Below are 6,880 nucleotides of genomic sequence, written 5' to 3' on the forward strand. Positions count from 1 at the left end.
CCATGTATATTTCTTCTTTACGAACCAGCGTTATCATAATTTTACACATTTACGGTGTGAATTTATTGACTGTAAAAATCTTTTTCCTCGGATTAAACAACAGTCTTTGAGAACTTAATCCCGACAGTTTCGCATACCACTTGTAGACTATGGATAGAGGCTTTAAAGTTTAAACTGTTGACGCACGCCCGATCACCGAGATTGACAGAGTGAACTTTCCACTTGATGCTGTCTGAAAAAAAGTATTTTATCCACTAAATGTCGCTGAAGAGAAAGCAGTCCTCAAAGCGGATTGCTCAAACCCAAACGTCAAGACCAGAACGGTTTGATCTTAATTTATGTTAGCCAAGAATGCTTTTAAACATTCATAATTATATTCCAGTCAATGAAAACACTAACAATTTTACGTGGCCTATGCTTAGAGCAAATATATTGTAATTTTATCTGAAACATTTATGCAGGTGAGAAAATTATTACCATTACGACTCCAAGACATGAGACAAGAAAATGCTACACACCTACCTGCTGTCCATAACGCTCTTATTGACAGCCTCACCAATGGCAATTATAAGGCCAACCCTATAAAAAACTTTGTTAGAAGCACAAGCAGGTAGGCTATCATGATGTTTCGTCAGGCGAAGTAAACCAAATGTGGCCTCTTGTTTTTGCATGCCGGCCAATATTGATAAATAATATGTTAAAGTCGCTGATTGACTATAATCAATATTATAATTATAGAACATTCTGATTACTTGCTTCAAACAAAATTCTCAATATCTTTAAATATCACATAAATTCCGTAACATTTTTGCTATTAGGCCAAACAAGTCTGGGACACCGTGGATGAATTTACAAAACCTTGCAGGCTATAGTTTAAAACATATCGAAACATGGCCACCTCAAGATACGGCCTGATTTGTCACATTTTGCAGAAATTTCCAGGTTTTTCTAACTTTGGGCAAAAGTTTAAATAAATTTTTCTAAAAATTAGATATTTACGCTTTCTTTATTCTATTTCCCAGATGACACAATAGGTTTTAACATCCTCACATGTTGAAAAACAAAGAAAATTTGATTTTGTAAATTTTAGTCAGACTGTTAATTTTTCAATAACAGTCTGATTTTGCGTTTTTCAACTTACTTTTTCTCATTTGCCACTGCTTCCCCAAGGCAACAATTAAGTTTTATGTCATTAGGAAACCGCAAAAAGTAAAAACATATCAAAAAATGTCAGTCAAGCACTAGCAGTGGCTGTAATCAAAATCTGCAAAATGTGACAAATCAGGCCGCATCTCCAGGTGGCCATGATCGAAATAAGTGTTTGTGTAGCCTACATGTAGGCTATGCGCAGTCGTCATAAAACGATAAAAGGATGGAGAAAGATAACTGAAATCTATCCTTATGCAGAAGTCTGTTTCGATGTAGCCCAAAAGAACATGGTGGCGAGCTCTTTCTATGGTCTGAATGCACACCACACAGTAGCCTAACACGATTGTTATTCGAAGTTGCTGGTTCCAATTTAAATTGATATTTCTTGAACTGATGGATAAGATATATTGATGGTGAAATGTATGAACTGGTAGGCTAAATAAACTAAAATCATGTGATTAATGTGCAAGTAGGCTATGCAAAACAACCTCACATAGATTTTCTACTGCAAATCCGTTTTTACTAAGATGTTGTTTTAATTTGTGGACAAAAACTGACTATATACGGATCTTGCCTGTTGAAATTCCTTCCATGATTTCGATCCTGAGTGAATTCAATTGAATGCTGAGTTGCCTAAGTGTTTTTGAAAAAACTGTAATACTCAGCGAGTCATCATCGTTTCTTTTGGACAACAGGCTGAAAATCTCTTTGGCATACAGTATTAAAAAAGATCATCCGTCGACTGAAGTAGAAATACTCTTCGTACCAGCTGCGCTTGAACTGATACAATCATCCAGTGGTCATATCACCAACGCAGTACACCAAATGAAAGACATTTGGAAGGCAGCACAATGTGCCACCGATATCAGACTTTACATATTTTATACCTCACTCGGAACCGTGCCACCGAAGGGGCCTACCCTAGCTCATTCCACAAGCATTGATTCAATTCAGCGCTTCAATTGTTTTATTGTACACATGATTTACTCTTACGACCAAGGGCCGCAAATTTGATTAAAATTTCCCCAAATTCAAGTTCACACTGACAGAATTTGCAAATTAGGCCAGATATACCAAGTCCTTTAAGTTGGTAGCACATATAGGCTTACAGTATGAAGTCCATATCATTAGCGTACTTGTGAAGAAAATAAACATTAAATAATCACAAATGTTAGAGGGTAAAGTTCAATAAAGATTAAAGGTCAGGGTAAAGGTCAATCGAAAACAATATTTCAAACGTTGACTGCCAATTTTTTAGCTCAAGGTTGACAGGTTGTCTTCTCAAAGTACGTAACACAAACCATCCTGACAGCAAATTAACCATTTTTTTAACGTCTGTAGACGTTAAATCAATGTAAAAATAGTTCACTTGCTGTCTGGCCTTGTCGTGTGTGAGGTCATGCTACAGAAGCTGCAACCATCAGTTGAGTTTCTGTATTTGTGTGTAAAACAAAACTTTAGTTTACGATGCCAAATTGACATAATGTTGACCAGGTGCTACTGTCCAGAACGACATCTGGTGAATGATTTGAAATGTCACAAAAAGCCGCCTTATGCTTTCAATTGTTAGAAAATGACTTCGTTCACAATTGTCAACCATGAGCGTATTTTTCTAATTCTCAAATATAAAACGAAACATAGGTATCAGGTTAAAACTATTTGTTCATGTTCGTTTTTTTTTTAAATTTGGCTTCAAGGGAAAATAATAAAACCTTTGGCAATCAACGTGTGAAAAGAAGGAAAATGACTAAATATATTATCTTGAAATATCTAACATCTAAAATCAACTAGTGCTATTAATTTTTTTACGGTATATAGATCATGCAAACCATTGATCAAGGAAACCATTGTTGCAAATTTGTTTGAATGTTCTTCATGGTTCATATTCTTCAGTCAGTGCATGTTACCATTCAATGTGTGTTCCAGTATTCAAAATCAACACAACATTTCATTAAGCTACTTACAAAGAATTAAGAAGTCGCAGCAAAATATTGTCTACGACATCAATTTCATATATTTACAGTAGACACCAAAGTTGAAGTTACTCCAAAAGTATTATCCCAAACACCAAATCAGTCATTTTTGCATTGATTCAACGTCTGCAGACAATTTGACTGGTTTGCTGTCTGGGACACTTGTACTACAAACTAATTAATAGAATACCCATCTGGAAAAGTTGTCTTACATCAATTCAGCGTCTGATGACGACGAAACGATGTAAAAAGCAGCTTTTGCAAGCTGGGCAGCTGCACCTACTGTACCTTTAAATTAAACGAGCAAGAATTGTACTTGTGTCAAGCAGAGGCAAATGACATGGTGAAACAAATTTGTATTATTTTTTGTACAGGTTAAAGGTAAGCCATGGACTTCTAAATAGTAGCACCTGGACTGGAAACTAACTGGACAACATGAGGCCAAACAGTTGGTACAACAGTTGGCCAACAGTGGGCCAACAGGGTTAGTTACTTGGCTGTTGGCCCACTGTTGGCCAACTGTTGTACCAACTGTTTGGCCTCATGTTGTCCAGTTAGTTTCCAGTCCAGATGCTACTATTTAGAAGTCCATGGGTAAGCCATGTCATAAATCCAGACAGAAAAACGACGGATTTTTCTGTCTGGGAACTTGCGGTGCCAGTGGCAAGCTTCTTGCTAGCCAGCAAACCGGTCGTTTTTTTCTTTTATTCAACGTCTGCAGACGATCTGATAGCTGAGTTCTTATGCTTCCACGTTTGTGCTGTCAGATTTTCGACAAAAATACAAAACACTAATAACCAAAATCATTTAAAACGTTAACTGGTGTGAACCGACTGGGCTTCTTATAGCTTGCAACTGGCACACAAACAAACGTAAGAAAAACTGCAAACAAGATCAAAATCCGCAGGCCATTATTTGTGGCAATCCATATTACTTTATGAGAGATCAATTACAAAACAAATGCTACTACATGCTAATGCTTCATAAAAAGTAAAAATAAACAACTTTTCGCCAATCATAGTGATGTATGTAGAAAACAAATAAAAACTGCGCAAAGTGTTGAAGAAGTGTAAGTTGTCTCATATCCAACGTCACAGAAAAAAAAATTAAAAATAAAAATTTATTCTTTATCATAATAGTTTTTTTCAGTTTGAAAGTTTGTCTATCACGTTTTTCTTTGAGGACGAAACAAGCAGCATAACTTGTGGATCTGCTGGTTTGTCCTTTTGCATTTCTTTTAAGTTACAAGGAAGCATCTCTCATAAAGTAGGTATTCTATATGCAGTACGCACAACATTCGGTGAACACAACAAAACAACATAATTTCATTTGAAGAGTACAAAAATAAGCGGCAGCATATTTACAAACTACAAGCACAGCGCCACACAGTTCAGTAAGCGTATTTATAAAAGTTGCTTACTTCAAATTCTACACAATGCACAGAGTTTGCACAGACAGTGTCCCAACCCGGTCAGTAAAATCTGTCATTTTCTGCAGACGTTGAATCAATGTAAAAATGACGGACTTTTCTGTCTGGGAATATACATTTTTTTAAAGCTGACTGCTTTCGCAAAAGTTACACTTTTTTCAACTCTCAGCAAATTTCCAGATTGGTCAGTTATGGAATGCTAACTAGACCTTTACAGTTTTATTGTGGAATGCACTTGAAAACACATTGGATACCCTATATCCTACCCACTCTTAGCAAAATAATTTCCACATTGATATGTTGTTATTGAGCGATATACGGCACTCAGAATTAATGTAATGATTTGGGTAAAATTGACTAGTTCCAATACCCCTGTCAGCACATCAGCCTTCTTCGTCAGTGTTTTCAAGCTGTGCCGTGAGAGCGTCGCAAGTGTGCCGCGAGAGAGTCACAAGTGTGACACGAGAGAGTCACAAGTGTGTCGCGAGAGAGTCACAAGTGTGCCGTGAGAGGGTCACATATGTGCCGCGAGAGAGTCACAAGTGTGACACGAGAGAGTCACAAGTGTGTCGCGAGAGACTCACATATGTGCCACGAGAGAGTTACAAGTGTGCCGCGAGATGGTCGCAAGTTTGCCGCGAGAGAGTCACAAGTGTGCCGCGAGGGAGTCACAAGTGTGCCGCGAGAGGGTCACAAGTGTGACACGAGAGGGTCACAAGTGTGTCGCGAAAGCTTTGGTGATTGGAATATTGCAACCATGGCGCAAAGTTGCGAAGTGTCAAATTAGTTTGATGAGGAGGGTTTGCTTTCGTGTTACAGTTACCTACAATTAACTGCGTAAATCGCTTGATCATCAAACCCCTCCGAAATGATGTCAACCCCCGATTCAAGTCTGTTTGTGCACAAAAGCAGGCACACTTTTTACATTGCAGTAAAAGTAAATTATTTTATTAGCAACAGTGATTAAAACAAAGCTAAGATTAAGTAACTTCTATCACATAGTCTCATTCAAGTTCTACCAGAGTAGGATCAATTGTAATTGAATATAATTAATTACACGTTTTCGTGTAATTAAGACTTTTTGTAGTCGTGAAATTGTAATTTTGAATAATTTTGATCCAAATTACAATTACATTTGGTATTCTGCACGCAGCGGTTCAAAAGGAAAATTTTACAACGCAACCTAATCTTTATCAAACGCAACTCTACTTGTTTTTGTTAAAATCAAACTCCAAAACAATCGATGAATATAATTATTGAAACAGTTAATTTTGTACTTGAAACGCGTAATTTATTAAATTTTTAAGTAATTATTATTTGAAAACTTTACAACAATCTAAGTGATGTGTAACCAAAAATTTTGATGGTGTAATTTGTAATTTAATTGAACTGAAAACTGTGTAATTAGTTCAATTCTGATTTCTATCATTTACAGTTTGTTTAATGTAGAAGTTCGGTCAAAAGTTTTGTGAAAAGCGCTATTTCAAAAAAAACAACATTGAAATTAATATTTAACCAATCTGCCGTGGATGCCAAAATTCTTTGGTGTGCCGCACTTCAGAAAAGTTTGAACACCACTGCTCTACATTGAATCAACGTAGGCCTGCGTCAGATGACAATAAGTCATTTCATTTGCTATCAGATGGCTATCAGGCCGGCTATCAGATGCTTTCAAATTTTGATTATTTTGCAAGCAATTTTAAAACACAAACATGCATAACTTTGTTGATCCAGCAAACGCTGCCGTTTTTACGTCGTTTCAACGTCACTGGACGTTGAATCAATGTAGAAATGACCAGTTTTGCTAACGGGCTAAAAAGTTCAGAGGATTGACGGCTGAACGACAATCTGGAACGGATTGAATGCTAGTGCACAGAATCACAACCTTGCATCTCATAAACATCAACGGATGTTGCATTAACGTGGAAATGGTGAAATATTTGGCGTGGAAGATAATTTCTTTGAGAAGGCGATCAAAATGTGCAAGGCACGTAAACAAGTTCAAAACTAAATATGGGATGTTTTTGTGGTGTCAGAATTCGTTACGTAATTTCATGTACAAATTAATGCACATTGCAACCAAAAGATCAATCAACAAATCAGTTCTTTTTGTCGTTGATTTAACGTCTGTAGATATTAAATCAGTGTAAAAAATAACTGCTTTTTGCTGGGTGGGAGATGGCAAATAAACTGATCAAACCCACGCCTCCCCTCCGTCAGGTAGGCATACAAATACTTGGTACTTTTTTCTCGTGCGTCAATATAAAAAATTGACACAAATTTGAAGTTGCCATTGCTCTTGTGTGAATCGGTGCAAATTTTACAAAAT

Source organism: Aplidium turbinatum, chromosome 10 (genome assembly GCF_918807975.1).
Source record: "Aplidium turbinatum chromosome 10, kaAplTurb1.1, whole genome shotgun sequence".
Taxonomy (NCBI): Eukaryota; Metazoa; Chordata; class Ascidiacea; order Aplousobranchia; family Polyclinidae; genus Aplidium; species Aplidium turbinatum.